The 21,684-nt window shown below is 43.4% G+C and overlaps 1 protein-coding gene across 2 annotated transcripts in view; it reads right to left on the bottom strand.

Moving 5' to 3' along the window:
• The window catches only part of ZNF516 (zinc finger protein 516), a 103,368-nt gene extending 86,977 nt beyond the window's left edge, over positions 1-16,391 (bottom strand). For both annotated transcript variants that reach the window (XM_032181620.1, XM_032181624.1), the window contains exon 1: positions 16,283-16,391. The gene's annotated coding sequence lies outside the window, so the exon portion shown is untranslated. The remainder of the gene's footprint in view (positions 1-16,282) is intronic.
• Positions 16,392-21,684: the final 5,293 nt, after the last annotated feature.

Genomic DNA, 21,684 nt, shown 5'->3' with positions numbered 1-21,684 from the left:
AAAGTACATCTGAGCTTCAACTGCTAAGCATAGCACCCGGGGCACTGTGGACTTGTGGCATTTCCAGGAGGATTCTGAATCTGTAAACTAATGGCTGGGTTATGTTGATATGCAAACGTAGCATCTCCATGCAGTTAACAGCCAAATTGTTTCCCCTGAAATGTAAGGTACAATACCTGTGTTTTTATCCTTGTTATAAACATTTCAAAGAAAGGCAGAGTTTCTCCTCATAATTAAATGGAGCAATTATTTGAGCTCTAAAATTGGGCAACAGTGAGTCATTAATTGCCTCTGAAACTAATCCCCCAATTGTACAGACTGACCCACACGAGCAACTCTTTGCCACCAGTTCAATATGTTTCCAAGTGGCCACTAGCATCTGCCTAGATGGATCAGCTTGGCAGATCAAGGACGGGTGTTAAATTACAAGCTTTGTACTCTTGGCAAGTATGTTGATTAAAAAAAAAAAAAAAAAAAAAAAGTAAATCCATTTTAATATTGGCAGCACAGCAACCCCACAGAAAAAATTCAAAACATATTTAAATTTTGAGCTTACTCTAATATTAGTTTAAAATATCAAATCAATAACATCCTTTAATGTTTAACCAAACAGCTACATTTGTCCCTGGTTAAACTCTGCCAACACTGGAAATGAACCAGAGATTAATTTGGTTCAATGAATTTGGCTTTTAACCTAGACAATAAAATTTACTTGTATAAAAGCTCAAATCCCAACTGGCAATGTAAGGATGCCTTAGGGTACATTCTGGTTATTGCCAGCACCACACATCCACCTTTATAGCTTCAAAATAAATCTTGTGACCTTTTTTTCCATGTGTGTAAGCACAGTATATGCCTATATTCCAAACAATGAACATGCAAGGGTTAATAATACGGTCCTTGCTAATGTATAACCTCAGAAGTATAGAGGATTAGTAACAACCTACTTCCGCAAAACCAGAAGGGAGGGGAGGGAGAGGGGATCTTTTGCTCTTTAACGAAGATAAGAAAAGCAGAAATACTGAAAAACTGCTGGATTCTTAAGTCACCATTAATTAAGTTGCATTCTTGCCTTTGCCATTAAATGTATCACCCACTGTGATTCTGTCAAGAAAGTGTATTTTCTTAAACAATACTTAGAAGGCATCTTTTAGCATATTTGAGGAAGTAAAGAAAACAGAACCTCTGTATCAGCCTAAAGATGTCATAACAATAACATTGCCTTCATTTTCCCCTTACTTACCAAGCCATGTGCCACTTTTCCCCTAACAATGGACCTGTAGTTTAAACAAAGACATTCACGGGACTCACATGTGCATGTCCCATACATGCAGAGCACCAACTTAGCCAGACTTGCACCCCCGAAATCTCCACTTCAGTGGGTAGTGATGGCAATTCACCATAGTGAATCGAGTCCACCAGGATGAACAGGAGGCAGGGGGATAAAAACGCATCACAATGTGCTGTCACAAAGATGAAGTGTTCTACATGATGCTGCGCTACCAAGGAGGCATTTTTACCTACGGGGCTATAGGTACTATGTTTGCCTGGTTTAAAATAGGTTGCCAGCATCAATAACAGAAGTGAAAACAACAATTGCACATTTTTCAAATCATTACCTGGTACCACCAGCACCTGGTTTTGTCTCCAAAAGAAATGCCACGCTTAGAATGAGTAATAACACCAGTCAGTGGGGCCAGACTGGGAAACCATTGCTAACACTGGTAAACTCTTATTCATGAGAAAGTGTCTCTGAGGTCAGGGAGACTCCTCATATGAGTAATAAGCGCTCAGTGATGTCAGGAAAGATTATTCAGTGAGGGCTTTGAAGATTTTATTTTGTAGCAGTGCATGTGTGTGTCTGTGTGCACACACACAGGAGCGTATGAGACTACACAAAAGCGATGAATTCATCACCAGCCTACACAGCAGGTTGGGTTACAGAGAAAAGCAGTCAGAAAATGAGACAAACGACCCTGTTCTGTGACCCAGAGGGAGTCGGTGTAGGCTGTACCTACCTGTGCTAGGACTAAACATGACTCAGGGAGAACAAGGGTTGAAGTAAAGCACAGAGGCACGGGAGATACTCCATTAGCATTTCTCTGTTAGCTGATTTTCCTTCCATCCTGCTACACTTTCTATGTCACAGCACATATTTAGCACACTGAATATCAACCTTTGGTTTCACGTATGCTGACATAAGTTTAAATTAATGTGGCTGAAGCTAGGGGAGGAAATCCCAGTGAAATTCAAAATGTTAGTCTCCAGGGGCCAAAATGATACAAGTTCCTAAAGCGAAGGGATTTGTATCATTTTCTAACCAGCATACCCAAGAAACTATAAAGCCATTTACATGTCCATGAGATACGGCACCACTTTACTCCCAGCTGCACTGCACTGCTCAGAAAACACATAAATGTGAGCTTTGTATCTGTGCATATTCACTGTGCCATACAGCCCTTACTAATAAGCTGCATGACCAAAACCAAAGTGTTGACACTGCAGTTTGAGAAAGCAGAGCATCTTTGCACTGAGGGGAAAACTGCATAAACGATACCTTACCCCACGGGCAAGCACTGCACCCATATGAAGATATCCATGCTAGGTGTCATGCTAAACTTTCTCCTTCCTGGTTGCTCTCATTTTATGGGACTTTTCTCTGTCATTTTGTCACTACTACCCCACTGATACAAAGCGGGCTAGCGTACAGACGAATCGCCTTTGTTTTTCCTGTTCCCTAACCTCTGTGACAACCCAGGCATGCTGGCATTACCTCCATTTCTGGGCACCCGCAGAGTTTTCCTGGAAGCTTTGGGAAGGACTGGATGTGGCCCATGGTCCCTGCACAGACACCAGCCAGGTTTTTGGAGGAGAGAAAAAATGCAGACAGTGTTTCCAGAGCATGAACACACAGGCAGCAGCGATCACTACCAGAAAGACTGTTGGCAAATTATTGCCACATATTGTGGATACGCATTCAAATGCCAGCTGGGGATCAAATGCTGAAGTTGGCTTCCCCTTTCTCTAGTAAAACACACAGTAAATTTAATTCTAATAACTTATTATTGTGAAGAGGGCTATGATAATTAACTGACATTTATTAGCATTTAACTTGACAGCAGATATGCTTTGAAGAATTTTAATGACCCGTTAATGGATCCATACAACCACATGTACACAAATAAGATACAATCGAGTCCAGGGACTGATTCTTACTGTGTGTTTGTACACATCCCGGGAACAACAGAAACAGATAATCACTGCTACTGGGTGCCACCACATGACAATAGTTATAATTATAATGCCCTGATAAATCATCATCTTTTGTAAGCCTAAACCACTGAGTTTGTGTCAGATAAAAACAAATGCCTGGCATGTTTCCACACACCTTTACCTGATCATCATGCTGTGGTTTGATTTATAGGATGACTGTTAGCAAGAAGAACTATCAAAACTAGAGAAGCTTGGAAGAAGAAACCGCTGTGTGTCTTCATTTTAACCCCTTTAAAATGCTCAAAACATTAGGTTATTAATCCTTTCTAACAGATCAGAAACATTATATCCAGCACATTCTTTGTAAAAGTAATCAGAGTTAAAGTCATAGCAGTAAAGGACATGTCTAGAAAATGTGCACTTTCATCAGATTCATGAGTATTCACAAAAAAGACGAGGTATGAACAACAGACTTCAATACATATATATCTTTTTAATGGCTGATTTTGCTGGCATGCATCTTTCACAAACCTAGCTAGTTCCAACAAATTCTCTTCGTTCTCAGGAATTTCTTGGTTTCTTCTCTTTAGGAAGTTTGCTGCCAGCACCAAATATCGATTAGGCTTGGGTGCCTGTCAGCAGCCTGCCCGCCACCCTCCCAGCCAACACCCCACGTTCCCAGCATAGGCCCATTCTTCTCGTGGTCCCCTTGCAACACTCGGATTGCTCCTGTCCTCATCCTGAACACAAACCTGCTCCGCTTCATATTCCTCCCCCAAAACCCCCACATGCTCAGCGTGCCACATCCACCCACTCATCCCAAGTCCCTGCCATGTTCTGGTTCTAAATGTCGGCACCAGATCAAGTTCAGAAGTGCACAGCAGCCAGGAGACGGGAATCACAGAGCAAAGCAGATCTGGGCGACAGAGAGGCAGGAGATGAGCAGTGCAATGGGAACCAAGTCCTAAGTCCCTTAAAGTAGCTGTGCAAAGAAAACTCCAGCTACTTCTCGCATAAGCAGGCACATATGCTTGGCCAACCACCTCCTCTTCTGCTTAAGATCTCCTCTCCTCACCCCCCTACAATTATTTGCACTGTAATTCTTCCCAGGACCCCTGGTGACAGAGCAGGACCACCCAGTGCTAGGCACTGCACAAACACCAGACATCTACACAGCTCTTCACATGCCCTGCCTCCTTCCCATGCTGCTGTGGGATGGCGGAGGCAACCAGGCAGGCCAGTGCCAAGGGAAATAAAGAAGATTTCAGTCAGACCATTTTAAGTCATCCCAGGCAGTGATATCCAGTGATTCTGGACTGGAGGAGCTCCAGTCGTCACCTTATCCTCTCTGCTTACAAAGGAAAAACATCACCAAGGGGCAGTGATACTTTTACTACTGTAACACAAATAAATCCAGATTCCTGATATGGAGATTTCTAAGGAAACAAATAATACTGAAACTCATCTACAGAAACCAAGTGTCCCAAGGCATGGGAGAGAGTGGTTCTCCACCATTCCAGTCTTCCTGGACATCCATGGATCCTCCTGAAACACCCTTCCCTCTGCCTTTTCTCCCCTCCCCACCCCCCTTATTTCTGTACATTCTTGTTGTATACCCCTTTTCCTTCAAGGTTGTGTTCAGCTCCTCACAGCCTGGTTTTCTGTTTTCCTTAGGCTCTTAGAGCAGATGCTGCCCGTACCACCTCCAGTTTCTCCACAGAGACCAACACTGATGCCAGTTGTGAAATGGCTGAGAGATCTTTACAAGTCAACCAGCTAATCCTCACACAGCTCTGCTGTCCCAAACGCAAGGTATAACCTTGTGGGTAGAATCCCACAAGAAGTAACTTCGTGCATCGTTTCCTCAGCAAAGTTCTCTGAGTGGCAGTAAGACTCCATGAGAAAACTAAGTTTTACCAGTTAAAACCCATCAGACTTCTATGTCACACAAGGAAAGCAGGGGTGACTGTGTAAAGAGCATTTTTATTACTCTGCAAAATTACTTCTCATACATTTTTTTTACATTCATATACCCCTATGCCTACGTAGGTATCTTATTTTTTAAAACAGATTACTGAGAAAATTAAAACCGAAAACTTCAGTTTGGATATTAGAATGACAAAGTGGGATCTCAGCCCTACTGTTCTCTTCTCCGAAGCATAAAGTATACTCAACAAAGCAGACTGAAATGGTTTTGTAAGAACAACATCAATCTGTTTCATGTCTAGCATCTTTGCTGTCAGTCTTGCACTTCTGATCACCATGTCCTTTTTTCTTAAATGCTGAAAAGTGTTTAAGACAGAGTGTGTCCTCCATGGGTGGGACAAAGGGCAGAGTCTCTCCTGTGTCATGTTTTCTTCCTGGTGTAGAGGAAATACCAGCCCGGATGGCCATGTTTCCAACCCTACCAGCAGGAATGCTGGAAGTCCCTACATGCTGCAGAGTAAACAATGCTGGTCTGCACAAGGACCTGGAAGACAGGCCTTGAAGCAAACTTCTGACAAACTTCTTGACCCTGCCATTGCCCTGGACTCCTTATCCTTGACCATGTCCACCATGCTTTCTCTCCAATCTCCCACCCTCTGTGAGCACAAAACTCTCACACAGACCCAAAAGAGCCATATTAAGAGAATAACCATCTGCCTTTCTCTTCAGGACAGAGATGCAAGCCTTGGCAAGCCTCACCACCAATCTTCTCCAGTGCCCGAGATCTAGGTATAAAGATATAGAAGTCTTCTTCATATGTCATTTGACTGCATTTCACTCAGCAAGTATTCAAAAGCTAATAAATGTCACTAGGTTATCTCAAACTTAACATCAGGACACTATAGCAGAGGGTGTGAAGGCCACAGAACCTCCCAAGCTACATAGCACTGATAAGATTAATATCTAAAGGACTCCATCACAGCACTTATTTTTTAGGTAATTTCTGAGGGAATGCTCTGGTTTGCAATTCTCTGTTTAGCTCAGAGATGAACATGTGACCTGCAACATACAGGTGGCAGCTAGAACATCTTGTTACACATGAAAGCTGTTTGTTTGCAAGTTAGAATAGGACAGAAAAAAAGTCATCAATCTATTGCACACTGCAGCTCCCATGCTATGAGAGGCCTCTGTGGCATCTCAGAATGGGTGAGGCTGGCAGGGATCTCTGAACACCATCTGGTCCAGCTCCCTGCTCAAGCAAGACCAGAGCAGGTTTCCCAGGACCATGTCCAGGCAGCTTTTGCATAACTCCAAAGAGGGACTAATCTTAACTTTACATCTGTTCAAAAAGGGGAAGGCTAGTGATCACTACAGGGTGTCCACAACTTAACTATCCCACGATCACACCTCATCTTCCTACATCACATATATTGTCATGTCTTATAAAGTGCTGTAGGTTCTTCATTGAAGCAGCAAGAAACATAAAAACAAACAATTCGTTTATTAAATTTACTGTTTTTTCAAGTCTAGCTCTTAGTAGCCTGCAAGCTTCACCAACTGCCTTAGTGTCTTAGCTTTGTTTTTCAGACCCTAAAGAAGCCAAGCCACCACTTTACAACACCCAGGCGCCTTGGAAACCCACTTCAGAACACCAAAACCTGGGCAACACACTCCAGAAGACACTTTCGAGCTCCAGACACCTGACTTTTAAGCATGTGAAACTGAAATGAAATATTAGAAATCCTAGCCTTTTGCACTGCTTACTTTTGTGATAGAAATACATGGCAACCTATAATCCCTAATCAACTTAGAAAATAAATGACTGATAAACCAATCTGCTTGTAACCCCATTAACAGATTCTGGCTTCAGTATCAACAGGGTAATTTGCTAAGACTATTTTTAATCCCAACTGCTAAACCATTAATCCCATGATTTCCACATAGTATTTTCCCCTCTAAATTTACCCACGGTTACCAAAACTTTTTTAAATCGTGAAAAAAAAGTAGATAAAGAACAACATTTGCACACGTACCAGCATTGGAGCACTGAGAGACTCCGATTACCAGCTTTATCCCTTTAAAGCCATTACTTTCTAATTGGAAGGAGTCATTCAGAAGCAAAGCTGTGTGCCTGGCATGTCACTTGACACCTGGTATGTACCACTCACGATAACACAAACTCTCTAATATGCTTGCTACAAGGAGAAGAAGTGAATTATTTCCTCCTATCATCAATAGCCATTGCTCTTTCTACTAAAATCAGTTCAGATTTAATGGGATGAGGGTTAACAACATAAACTGTAATGTTTTCTCAAACCGACATTAGAAGATTCTCCAAGTATCATTATTAATGTCAATATAAATTATGCATTGAAGATCACAGCATTCATTACAGAGGTAAAATTCAGCTGGGGAAAAAGGAAGAAAAAGACAAACAGAGCAAGCCTAATTGAAGTATGTATTTATAGATTTCTTGCAGCATTTCTCAGCATTGATGAAAATACTTCTCTAAAATGCTCTTAAAATAAGCTTTCACAGAGTTGTTTAAAACAGTATCAAGAAAGTATTGTGTTAATCAACTAAAGGTACAGTTATACACAGGATGTCGCAAAGGAGCTGACGTGATAATTTACAAGACTGGTAGTTTACTCAAGGATACATCAATGTGATAGCACAACAATCTGGAAGACAGACCCTTGGTTTCATGCAAGCAGCTACATACTGGAAGAAAAGCTACATTTAATGTTGGAAGGGTAGTGTTTAATGCTCCCTTCAACTTCTGTAAATTACAACGTTAGACATTTCTAATTGTTATAAATTGGTATTCAAACACCACATTGAAACTGGAAGAAGCTTAGCAGTTTTTTGGTACTATTATAAACACTTTGCACAAACAAGGGAATAACCCCGTTGAAATATTTTTGTATTCCAAGGTTAAAAGAAGTGGGTTTAGGAGACAGATGGTGAGCAACTGGTATCTCATCAAGGAGCACCAATGAGTTTTGGAAGTTCTCACACAACACACCAAGTGTGGCTAACTGCATATCTTGGTGCTTCCCAGTAGAGCCCCAGCTCCTGAAGCCCCAAAAATGTCCATACCTATGAATGCACAGAGAAAATATGAAAAGACAACCACTAGGGGCTTGAAATCCAAAGGGAAAATAAATGACCTCATTTCCCTAATTGCACGGTTTAAGTCAATCCTTCAGCTGCCTGATTCATGGTTTTATCATACTTGTGGCTGCCAATACTGGTACCAGCACACCAATGTGGATGCCTCACAGTCTACTGCAAGAGAAGACAGAGTGTACCTACTAAAACTGGCAAATAAGCAACTTCTGTGAGACTGTACGGAGGGGGAGGGAAGGAGGAAAAAAAAAAAAAAAAAAAAAAAAAGTCTTTCCAAGCACATCCTCAGCTATCAAAGGAGCAGCTCTAGTTTCAGCCAGCAGAGTAACACTTCGCCCCGCAATTCTTTACAGCATGTCATGCCACGGGCTATTGTTCGTAACACTTCCCGCAAATCATTTCAACATTCAGAGCTCAACTATTTCTTAAGAAGTTATTTCAGGAGGAAAAAAAAAATCGCTTACTCATGAACCTGGTATCATTATAACGAGGCAAAATAGCAAAAGACATAGTTACATTGCACAACTTTAAATGCATCATTTATTGTACTGGATCTGAGAAAAAGAACGGTCTAAATGCTAAAACAAGTCAGAGCATAAATGCGACTTGTTGCCAGTTCACACAATATGGGTTAAACACTACCACATGGTGACTGAACACACACTGTCCTTTAAAAAAAATTTAAAAAATAGTTTCTTTCCCCAACCTATTGTTAATGAATAAACATTATTTTAAAACTAGACTACAGTTATGACTAAAGCACTTGTGAGCACCTCTGTTTCTACCAGTCTATTTCCTGAAAATGAATGCCACTTAACTGATCACCATCTTGGTAAAAACTTAAAAAAAAATAAAAAATAAAAAAAAAATACTACTGAGGCAGCTTTATCACTGCAACAAACCAACACGAGCGTTTCCGCACAGCATAAAAATAGCAGCAAGCCAACTCACTGTTCTTCCTTTATTCTACCTGCTTGAAAAGAAAAGCATGTGTGTGTTTGGAATACATTAAAACTCACTGACATATGATCTGATTTTCAGCAAAACACTCCCAACCGGAACTACCTGATGTACAGAGCTCTCATTTTCTCTACACCCCTCTGTAATGTACTGAGATACACAGTTTTGTTAGACTCCCAACCAACCAAAAACAAACAAATCAAACAAAACAAACAAACAAACAACAACAAAAAAAAAAAAGACAAAAAAAAAGCGAACATGTATGAAATAACATACAGTGTAGATGAAGCGGATGCTGTTGGGTTTGAAAATTGTCTGCCTACCTCGGGTGCTGAGTATTTGTTTTTATCATTTCAGTATGAACTAAACATGTCAGGATGCTAAAAATAGCCACAAATTGTAATTACATGTGCTTTGTAGTTTCTATTTTACTTTGAAAAGAAGATTAAAAGCTAGATCATTTTAGAAACTGTCCTTAAAGATTTGGGGAGCCACAAAATTATCCTGCTTTGCAATTTGGAGTAGACTGCTGGAACACATTTCCTCCGAGACGTAAATATGACAGCCATAGCATGGGGAGGCAAGCTCCCAACGATGGATGGCGAGACAGTAAGCAAGAAAATGGAGAAGAGCAGACAAAGAAAAAAGTAATTTCTTAGAGATTCTAAGAGTGCCCTGATTACTGATGTAATGCTATAAGCTTTAATTAGGAGCTAAGTGCTGTGTGCTAAATTCATCCCCACATACAGCCCTGTAAATTCAGCCCAACTCTACTAAAGTTACCTTGGCTTTACGACGGTTGTGCAACAGCAATGCCTGGCCTATGGCTTCTGCCACTGCCTATAATGAAACATGGATTTTGTGGAACAAGTATTATGCTACACAATATCCTGCTGATACGAATTTAACTCCTTTCCAAAATCAATCATTTCAATGAACAATTAGCAAAAGGGAATTTTAATAGTCATCCAAATGTAAGCAACTGTGAATCCCCAGTAAAAGCCTCTGCTTCCATACCGTAAGGTTTGCAGCAGCTCAGCGCACCGTCTTCATTAACAAACCTGAACATGTGACTTCATTATCGCATAAATAGCTGCCTTCCCAGTGCCCCTGCACCACATGCTATTCACAACATTAGCACACGACTCAGGAGCAGTAAACAAACGTATTATCTCACAGCAGCCAAGTGCTACTGCTATAAAATACCTGCTAGAACTTATTAGGCAATAAATAGTTTGGCTGCAACTGAAGGGATACAAGCACTGTCCATCCATGCACTAATTTAATCTTGGAACATATGCTTAATTCCCTGAGTCTGTTTGCATAAGAAGTGTTGCCGTAATACAGTTTCTGGAATGCAAAGAGAAACTGCTAACATGAAACATGTAACAGCATTGATGCGGCTCTACAGATAACCAAGATGTAAACAACATCAAAAAATGAATAATCAACGTTGAGCAATCATTGCATCAAAAAAAAAAAAAAAAAGAAAACACACACAACACAAAGCTCAACAGCTTCGAATAGCAAAGCAGGTTCAGCAGATCAAGAGACAGAACATTTGCTGACTAACAGTTGGGTAATGAAAGTAAACATTTGCAATGAAGTCATCATCCTAATGAAAGCTATGGCAATGGTAACTACCTGGACCATAACCCACTAGCATGTTTTAACGCAGGCTCCCTACCATAATATTTACTAGAATCGCTTCTGCTGGAAAAGGAAAGGAAGTCTCACTTACTTCTCATGTACAAGTTACAAAGAAGAAAGCTGCTATTCGTTACGTCCTAACTCCAAAGCACTGTGCAGATGATGCCCCCCCAGAGTTACTGTGCAGTTACAGTGGGTAACTGAAAATCAGAATTTTGCCTTAAGTGACTGAGTCATAACAGCTTTATCCTAGCACTGAAACATATAAACATTCGCAGCATGTAAGATGTCTGCTTTCAAAAAAGCAATGTTGCTCCAAGGTTCAAATATTTATGTTGCAGATATCTAATCAAATAAATGTGACTTTTTTTTTTTTGGCTGCTTTTTTTTTTGCAATGCTGTGATTAATTATCCAGATGAAGTTTATGGCTACAGAGAAAAAGAGTAATAAGAAAAAAAGAACACCACAGTAAGTTTTAGTTGATTAAGCATCAATATTCTTAAGGATTTCAGGCTCTGCTATTGAAACACAGAAACTGTAATTCCACCCTGAGAAACCCTCATGCAACTCCCAGTAGTCAAAGGGAGTGGCAAGCATGCTCATTAGGGGACAGCACTGCGCCCACAAGCAGCAAGTCAATTTATGGGAAGGTTGTACACGCTCTTACCCAACAGAGGAACACCACATAATCAGGAAAAACAGCAGTCCATTTCCTCAACTTCTCTTTCTGAGCAGAAATCCAGTGCCCATTCAGGCTTAAAAGGTGTGTATCTACAAAGTCATACTTGTGTCTCAAAAATTTAAACCGGCACATTTTACTTGTAAATTTAGCGAGCTCAGACAAGTTACTTCCTGTAAAATGCAATCACTTTGTATTTCAGCTTTCTATTTTGATGACTTTAAGAAACAAGACAGTCAAACCCAGCTTTCCAGTTTGAGTATTCATGCGCAGACTTTGTCACCGGTCTCACAAATCTTACACGTTTGCTCTTTCTGCAGACAGTATGTACTCCAAAAGAAGTCACAGAAGTACTTGGCTAAATGTGAATTTAAGCATTTTCAGAAGTGAGGTCTTTCAAAGTTGTTACTAATTTGACTGGATTTGGACCACGCTAAATATAGAATCTGCCTTTCGCTAGATAGGATCTCAATGTAAAACCCACCAGGCAATATCACAGGTAACAACAGGTAGCTCTTGAAGTCACCTGCACATAAAACCCTTAAAAACAGACCCAAATAAGTAGACCACCCAAAGTTTGCAGAAGTTCATGACTATATCATTCATACAGCTACGCTGTTCCAGGCTGTCCCCTGTGGCATCAGCTACACAAGCACCCACATCAAGGTGCATTTTAAAGCGTATTCATATTTTCAGTCAGTTGAAGAAAACGTCCCTGCTTCCTAAGCAGACATGTAAAACATTAAGTCTTAAACATCTTTGTGTGCTAAAATGAAGGGTGACTGCACTTAGAAGGGCAGTTGGACAGGCAGAGGTTCAGAGGACAGCACAACCCTTTTCACCTCTCCGATGGGTACTTTTGTGTTGATAATTGGCATTATTAAATCTCAGTGACAACACGATACTATGACCAACTATAAAAACATACAATGAGCCTAATTTTTAAAGCAAAGACATTAGTCACTGTCACAGGAAAACTTTAAACTCCAAAAGTTAAATGTCACCTCCTCGCTCCATCCCAGCCAGCAACACTGTTACTGAGGTCACTGGCAAGTAACAATAGGTAGCTTTCATCTTGGTGATGTAAACTGTTTTCTTTTCTGTGATGTGCAGAGAAATAGCTGTACATATTTACGGAGGGACTGCATGCAGCTCTGGATGCATATTGTTTTAGTCGCGGCCAGCAATTGAGGAGGTCATGCTGCGCCTAGATAGGAGCCATGTTCACAAACACCACTCCCTTCTTTAAGCATGTTTTGGATAACCTGTTACATCATTCCTTGCTTTAAAACAATGTTATTCCCACTGCTGCTTAATATAATATTTCCTTTTTTTTTCCCCCCCTCCTTTTGTATTATCCCTACATATTCAACTAACAGTTTGGGGGCCTCGGGGGGTGGTGGTGGTAAATAATGCCCTATTGTTCACGCAGGCCACACAATACTAACTAGGTACCCCTCCTATGTCACTGGGCTTTAAAGGTACTGGAGGCTTGACAATGAGGCCCAGACAAGAATTATCAGAGAAATCTGAGCAGTATTTTACACCAGGCACTGGCAAGGGCATGCGTGATGCCTGTCACACAAAGCCAACCAGCCCTCCACGAAATCACTTGGCGACATGGAGCTCATTCACGATGGCTACGGAGGTTTTATCCTGTGAGACTGAAGATGTCCCCTTGAACAACCCAACCATAGGGCTCCTCATGCCACAGGTGCTCCCGCACAACTTTGGCCGCCAGCTTCACGGGGCAGAAAGCTCCCTAACATCCCAGTGATCATCCTTGGCAGGTCCAGGTGTACAGGGAGGGGACAGCCAACATTGGGTTTGTAAAGACAGAGCCAAAGGATGCATTGGTGGAAAACAAAGTGGCAGCACTCACTGCTCTTCCACGCCAGCTCATTGCATGAGCAAAACTCCCCAAATACTCCCCACCTTGATGAAAACCTTGCTCCAAATGCTGCTTTTCCCCAAAAACACCCAAGACCTCTTGCAATACAGTTATTCCTGACATGCTATCCCCCAGCAACAGCAAGCCTGAGGGTCTTGGGGGGCTGCACGGGGGGAGCACAGCTGTGATCCCCAACCCCACACACATACGCGTTCACACACCTGCCTCAGTGCAGCACCCACATCCCCGCATGCATGCACACACCTGCACCTAAAACTCTGCTTTTTTTTTTGGGGGGGGAGGGGGGCAACCAAAGGGTGGTTGCCAAGCCGAGTTAATGAAAAACCCTCTCGCTGCTAACTCATTTAGCGCAGCGAGCGTGAAATACAGCCGGTGGCACAGCGCCAACGCGCGGGGGGACCTTCGCTACGGGCCCGGGGGGGGCGGGGGGGATCGGCTGGGGTACTTCTGCGTTCTCTTCCCCAAAACAAATAATGTTATATATATATATATATATATACACACATATATATAGATATAAAATAAAAAAGCACCAAGCACCACCCCCGTTTGCAGGGAGCCTGGATGCAAATAACGAGGCAGGGGCGGAGGATGCGCCGGGGGCTGAAGGCAGCGCCGCACCTCGCCACGCCCGGACCCCCCCCCCCCCCCAAAATCCTGCCCCCAAATCCCCCCCAGCGGGACCGGGCGGGGCCGGGGGCGGGCTCGGGGCTCTCGGGAGCCGCCCCGGCGGGGTGGGGACCGCGGGCGGGCGGGGACCGGGCGGTGTCCCCCCCCCTTTCCTTGTCCCCCCCTCTCCGGGCTGCCTCCGCCCCCCCGGCCGTGACACCCCCAGCGCCCCTCCCCGCCGAGGGAACTTGGGCTCCCCGGGGGGGGAGGCAGTCCGGGGCGGGGAGGAAGAGGAGGAGGAGGAGGAGGAGGAAAGAGTCGAGTCTCTCCCCAAAAAGGGACTTTGACCTTACGCTGCTCCCCCTCGCCCCCCCCCACCCCCTTCGAATTGCATGTTTTTGTCACAGGTCAGGTTATAGATGCTGCCGACCCGCGTTAATTTATGAACTCATCAGCCTAATTTCATTATTTAATCATGCGGCCGGCAATCGCGTTTCCTTAAGAAAGGCCTGACCTATTTTTGGCTGGAGATAAACGATCATGTTAACAGATGTTAATCTTGTAATCTGTTTTTCCTGTAAGCACTCCGCATACCCGGGTTTCAGACATTAAAAAATAAATAATAATAATAAAAAAAAATCTTTCCCAAACGACCTGACGTCACGATTCGGTTCTTGTAAAAAAAAAATAAATAAATAAAAAAATAAAAAAAAATCTCGCAGTGCTTTCAAAGACATTAAATCTTTTTCACTTTATAAATGCTGATTTGTTCTGCCTCAACTCCCACAGGCTTTTATTTGCATTTCAAATTCCACAGGTTACACCAGTCGCCTTTTCAGAAAACGTAAACCAACAATAAGGCAGCAAAAGGGGGGGGGGGGGGGGGAGGGAGGGGAGGGGAGCCGTGCATCTGGATTAAATAAAGAGCAGAATTAATGTTTTCCAAAGTAGCCCGAGCAAATTTTACATTCGCACGTCGAGCGCCCATAGCCGCAACGCGGGGACCGGGCTCGGGACGCACAATGCGCATTGCCCCGAAGATCCCTGCCTGCTGCCGGCAGCTTTATTAAAGGCTCCTGAGAAATAAACGGTGCCGGCTCCGACCCGGCACTTCCTCAGCTTCGAGGACACGGTTCGGCTACGGCAGTTAATTGCGGGGGTTTGCTGCTTTTTCGAGCAGAAAATAGAATAATAATAATAATTAAAAAAAAAAAAAAAAAAAAACACGGTTCGGCTGGCTGTCATTCCCCACAAGCCTCCGCACACGTACCCGCCCGCTTTAATCCCCCACCTTGGTCGCCCGGAACAAAGTTTACCCATAGAAAACTTTCCCTAAACTTGCCCGGGTGCTTAATTCGCATTAGGCTCGCAACTCCGCCGGATGCTAATGAGCACCGAAGATAGGAGCGGGGGGAGGGAGGACGAGGAGGAGGAGGAGGAAAGCTTTTATAGCACAAAATGTCTGGAACTGCATTATTTCTATTCTTCTTGCCTCTCCAGCCACCCCCCCACACCCTTTTTTTTTTTTTTTTTTTTTTTCTTTTTTTTGCCATCCACATCCAACTCCCCCCACCCCACCCGGGCTGTTTTCTCCCTTCTCCTGGAAAGGATCGCTCCGGGGACACCGTCCTTCGAGCCCTTCTCGCTGTCTATGCGAGAAGAATTGTTTTCTCTCCCCACCCACCCCCAACTTCCTTTGATAAACTGTGCACTTCTTTAATGGGGAGCACTCACTTATCTGCCAGCAACTGCGAGCAACTCGGGAACAAGGGCGCAATACGAGGCGTTTTTACGCGCACGCCGAGCCGACACCATCGGGAAAATAATAATAAGAGTAAGAAAGGCGAAGAAAACACTCAATAATTTAAGCGGCTCCTCGGGCTCGGAGCCCCATCACCCACCTTCATTAGCTGCAGCGTTTTACTTTCAAGGAAGGCAATTTGCTCTTTGTCTCTTAACGGGCTAACACGGCGCTCAGCGCCCCCCTCCCGAGCGTGCAAAGCCCCCCCGGAGCCCCCTGCCCCCCCCAGCGGCCACACCGGTCCCCGACACCCCAAAAGTTCCCATTTTGGACCCGAGGGACTGCAAGCAGGGATGGGGGGGGGACGGACACCCCAATCCCATGCGTGCTAGCGGGGGGGGGGGGGAGGGCGAACTTTTCCCCCAAGGGCGCTGCCCCCCACCCCCGGGTCCCCTCCCTCACCTCTTCCTCGGCCGCTTTCCTCCGCGGGGAAGCCCCCCCGCCGCCCTGAAGGTGAAGCCGAGCGCCGCATGCGAGCGGCGGCGGCGAGGAGCTGCACATGATCCGCCGAGCGGCTCCACGGGGGCGGCCCCCGGCCCCCGCCGGCCCCCGCCGGCCCCCGCCGCGCCCCGCGCCCGCGGACCGCCCCCGCGCACCGCCCGCGCCCGTGCCGGGGGGGAGAGGGGGGCGCCGGGGGGGGGGCTGCCGCTGCCCCGCTTCCCACGGCCCTCCCTCCGCCCGGCAAGGTGCGGGGCTGCCCCAGATGCATTTCCAAGAGAAACTTTGCTTTTCCCCTTTCCCCCCCTTTTTTCCTCATTTTTTTCCCCTTCTTTTTCATTTTTTTCATTTTTTTTTCATTTTTTCCTTTTTTTCCCCTTTTTTATTTTTTCTTTTTCCACTTTTCTTTTTTTTTTTCTTCCTTTTTATTATTTCTTTTCTCTCTTCCTTTCTCTTTTTCTTCTTTTTTCTTTTTATTTCTTTTTCATTCTTTTTATTATTTTTTTTTTTGGGGGGGGGAGTGGGGAGCGAATGGCGCTGCTGAAACATTTACGGACCCATCACAACGCCAAAAAGTCCTCAGCCGAGAGACATCAAAGCCTTGATACCGTTCAGCGGCCGCGCTGGGGAAGTTGAAAGCCCTCCGACCGAATCAATCTGCCATATGGCTCCCCCCCCAAAAAAAAAAAAAACAAACAACAAACAGCACAACACCACCACCGCCACACGTAAACCCGGTCCTGCGCCTGAAAAAAAAAAAAAAAAAAAAAAAAAAAAAAAAGTTCAAGCCCTATTTCCCTGTGTATTTGCGAAGCTCGCCTTAATCACGCCAAATATGTGTGCCATAGGCGACCAGAATATGTTTAGTCTACGGCTGGAAAACCCGAATTTAATCTGCTAAAGCTTGCTCCTAGACATCAAGGGTGGGGAGGCTTTTTTTTTTTTTTTTCCTTTTTTTTTTTTTTCCCTTTTTTCTCCCTTTTTATTCATTTTCTTTTCCCTTATTTTTTTTTTCTCTTTTTTTCCTCTTTTTTTTTTTTTTTTTCCTTTCTTTGTCTCGTAACGTGCGATGACGTCGAATTGACACGGAGCACATTGGAGGAGGCTCCCCACTTTATCCCCCCCCCACACCCCTAGTGCCGGACCCCCGCTCCCCTCCCGGCCTTCCTCCGGGCTCCGTCTTGCGCTCCGGGACGCGAGCTGCTCCGGCACCGCTTGCAAAAAAAAAATAATAAATAAATAAATAAATAAAAAAGAAAGAAAGAACACCAAGAAACAGCAAAACAAGACCGGGAGGAGGGAAAGGGGGGGCTCCGAGCTCGGCCGTTTGCAGCACGGCTTGCCAGAGCCCTCAGAATAAAGAAAAGGGGAGAGGGTGGAGGGGGGAAGCAAGCGAGAGGGAAAGTTGGTAATGAAGGATACACGAATCATAAAATGTAAGCTATGTGTGATTAATGATCTGCACTAATTTGAATAGCAGGCGTGTTAAAGGTCATTGACAATTGTTGCTGCTTTCAGCATGAATGCCTGAGTGGGATGTATTTGGGACAATCACGTTTACTTCTAATTCACAGAAAAAAAAATAAAAATTACTGGACATGAGTAGCAGCTAGTCAAAATACAGAGAGGGCACCCCCAAAAAAAAGCCCTTTGCTTATTCTTCCAAAGCACCTTCATTACCTTAAGGCAGTGTTTTTAATGCCACAATGGTAAATAATATATCTGGATCGCCTGGATTTTGTTCCTTATGTATACATCAGCATCTTTCCTACACACTTTTGCAATCCAGGCCAAATTCTGGCCTCGGTTGCCCCAAACCTTTGGGACAACTGTGTTTGCTCATTGTGGATGCACCCACGTGGAGACCAAAGCAGAAGTCACCACTGCGAGCTTCAAGAATTCACCCTGGGCACACGCATACAACACGAGAGCGCGGATCCCCTAATCACAGTTTATATAGTAGTTCAGCATTTCTTTACACAAAGAGTAAAAAATCCATTATAAATCAGCATTCCTGGGCAGTATTTAGAACTACAGTATTAGGCTAATAATTTCCATATGGTGAAAATTGACAAGTTAGAGCAATGAAAGGTGCATGAGACTTCCAAACTCCTCTACATAGAAATGCGATTTTCATGACCTACCCCTTTTCTTTCATAGTCTGTGTAGGTTCTCTTTGTTAGACAGTAAATTGTGAGCACACTCAACACTGTGCTTGCTGTATTGCTTGACGGAGTCCTGAAAATGCTTAATATTTTCCATATTTGCTTCCATACAGCTCAGTCTTGCACCCCTTGCTCCCATTAAAAGAATAGTGGGGCTACAGGGGCGAAGGGACGGGAGAGCCCATCTGAAGCCCACCAAGTGAGGGGCATTCCACTTTAATGGAAAGGCAATTAAAAATTCAGAAGATGCAGAGACTTTAAAAACAATCAAGCGGTATATTAATTTCACGGAAAGCCACTAGCAGAGTTCCTCTGTCCATGTAATTTTAAATAGGAGATTTTCTCACATTTCTTCTGCTGATCCCAGCACTTCTGAGTTTTGAAAGCAAACCTGGAACAGGGGGGTAAGAATTCATATGCTGAGAAGACGCGCAGAATGTCTTTGGCCTGACATCCTCGATGGCATTAGACATTTCAGGTGGAGGAGACATCCTTAATTTTCGAACCGTTATTAACATGCCATTACCCCGGGTGATTAATCTGTTTGCAGACATTGTTTACCCACTTTATCTTTGCCAGAAATCTTCCAGGAGATGTCCTCCTGTTTCAAATTCTTTAAATTACAGTATTTTGTATGAGAATGTCAGTGATATTAATGGCTCAATACGCATTTTGCTATTTATAGACTCGTATGTATAATAATTCTGGCTAATGAAATACTTGGAGCAGGAAAGCATTTATTTACTTTTGCTATAGCCTAATAAATTATTTGTTCAGCGTTTGGGACTCGGCTTTCTCAAGTTAAGGAAAATGGCATTTTGATGAAAATCTGTGCAATGACTTGTCTGCATAACTTAGCCTTAGGAATGATTGGTGGAAGTTTAGATAAGAAAGGTTCCTGAGAAACACCATAATAGAATAGCGAGGAATAAAGGCCGTGTCTCTAAAAGCAAAGTTGAAAGCATGTATAAATACTTCAAGGCAGGCAAACAAGCCAAGTTTGAATTACATTTTATATGTGTGTGTGTGCGTGTCACATACACAGATATTTTCAGTGAAATGTAACTAGAGGAGTCAGTTTTAGTTTTCACTGGGTGCTTGCTCAGAGCTTTTGTGCTGGCAAGTATTTTTTGTTGCCACAAACCTATCTGAAATGTAGAGGATGTATGGAAATAATGCAAATCCAGGATGGCTTGAGGCTCTTGGGATTTTTTTAAGGATTCTGCCCCTCCATCTCAGGACTCAGACTAGCATTTTTCTTGGTGTCGCCCTTCATATTTCTCTCTCAACCATCCCTTCTAAACGCAGCCCTTAGCTTTAGTTAGTTCTCCAGTTCTGCCAATAAAGCAATATATTTTATTTTAATCTAAACCAGAGATTTTGCTTTCAAAGTCTACTTGGGTTAAAAAAAAAAAAAAAAGTCTGACAACAAATAATCTTGCACTAATCTTCTGTGCTCTAAAACAGGCTTTTTCTTAGTACATTTGAAAATACAGAGAGCATGTGTAGAACTTGCAAACTAGAGGGCACAGATGCCACTAATACCCATGTACATCTGCAGAACAGTGCACAGAAACGCTCCCAGAGATGTTTTTTAACTAGAAAGTCAAATTTCTGATTCCAGTTAAAATCGGCCCTTCTACCACTCATGTGTTTTCAGAGTTTCTGTGGGTGGCACAAATTTCCCCGTAAAACAAAATGGTTTTGATCAATAATATGCATACTCTCTTTGATAAAATGCATCAACTTCTCTCACGCGCACTGCAAAAATTTGTCTGGTGCACGGTGTGAGGCCAATCCTGAAGTTTGTCCTGTGGGAATGTACCATGCTCGAACAAAGATTTGCGCCCTAATGTATTTGGTCTGCATGGAGTAAGGTCAAGCTCTTGTGCCCCATTAATTTGGTCATGCACTGATCCAGCAAACAGACTGCAAAATAGTTTTCCATTTGAAGAGCTGAACGTATTTCTGGATCTGAGGAATCTATTAGCACATAACCACAATAAGAGACTTGGGCATATCTGATGACAAACTGGATGGGGTGTCAGGTTGTGGTCGTATCCTCTCTACCTTTTACTCATCACACAAGTTGCCCCATTGCTATTAGTGGAATTACTCTAACGATAAATATGACCTGCATTTGTCTCCGCCATCTTATTTATGGCACATGAAAAACTTTTCCTTACGGCAGAAATAATCCAGAGAACTTTCTTGAAGACACAGCATTTTTAACTCTAATGCCTTTCATACTTGCCCCTACCATCAACACAGTTGCTAGGATATAGCCTGATTTTGATTTTTGTGCTCTGCTCCTCTCAAAACCACATTTTCTTACATCAAGCTATTTGACATTGCTTTTATAATGACATTGAGGAAGAGAGCAGAACAAGTTAATGCTGCAGAGTACGTACAGCCCCAGCATACATGGTTATTTTAGGTTCAGGCTACACGCTGTATATAGTACCAACTTTTCCAGCCCTGGCAGTCAGATTTTCTCACCCATATGTAATTTTATAAACTACATCACGGCTTCACAGCAGGTAGGGAACCCACAAACCTGTTCTTAATTTTGAGTTAACTGAAAGAATCTCGGCAGCAGCTGGTTTCAGCATAGCTGATACAGGATTCCACAGATGTGGCCCATAATAGGTTCAGAAATAAAAAGAACTAGGCCACGATGTCGAATTAATTTCAAGGAAGACAAATTCAATAAGGATGCCACTTTTACAGAGATTTTTAAGAGATCTTTGGGAGGGCATATTTTGGTGGCCTGGGCTTTTTCATGCTGTCTACCGATTGCAACGCTGCATTTTCTAGCAGGCTGAACCTGGCTGTTGGCGTGCCGCACGCCCTCGGAGAGGAGAAATGGGCTGTTTCTGAGTTTTTGTCCCCTCCCCCCGACCCTCTTCTGCTCCTCCAAGCATAACTGATAGTACTGGCCTGTCTGAGCGCCTCTCAGACTGGACCAGACAAAGGGGTGCCACAGCTAAAGACGCCTCTGATGCACCGAACGCACCCCTCGAGCAAACCAAAGAAACTGGTTGCTAGTGTGACAGAAAGTGCTACTGGGCAGACCTTCACAAACATGAATAAAAGGAATAAATAAATAAATAAAAGTTTCAAAAACATTCATTCCTGGAGTTCAGTAATGGAAATGCTTTGAACAATTTGCGTAGCAGCACAGCAAATTCATTGATGCAC

Source organism: Aythya fuligula, chromosome 2 (assembly GCF_009819795.1).
Source record: "Aythya fuligula isolate bAytFul2 chromosome 2, bAytFul2.pri, whole genome shotgun sequence".
Taxonomy (NCBI): domain Eukaryota; kingdom Metazoa; phylum Chordata; class Aves; order Anseriformes; family Anatidae; genus Aythya; species Aythya fuligula.
The sequence above is the reverse complement of the archived record's forward strand: the minus strand, read 5'-3'. Positions and strand labels throughout refer to the sequence as shown.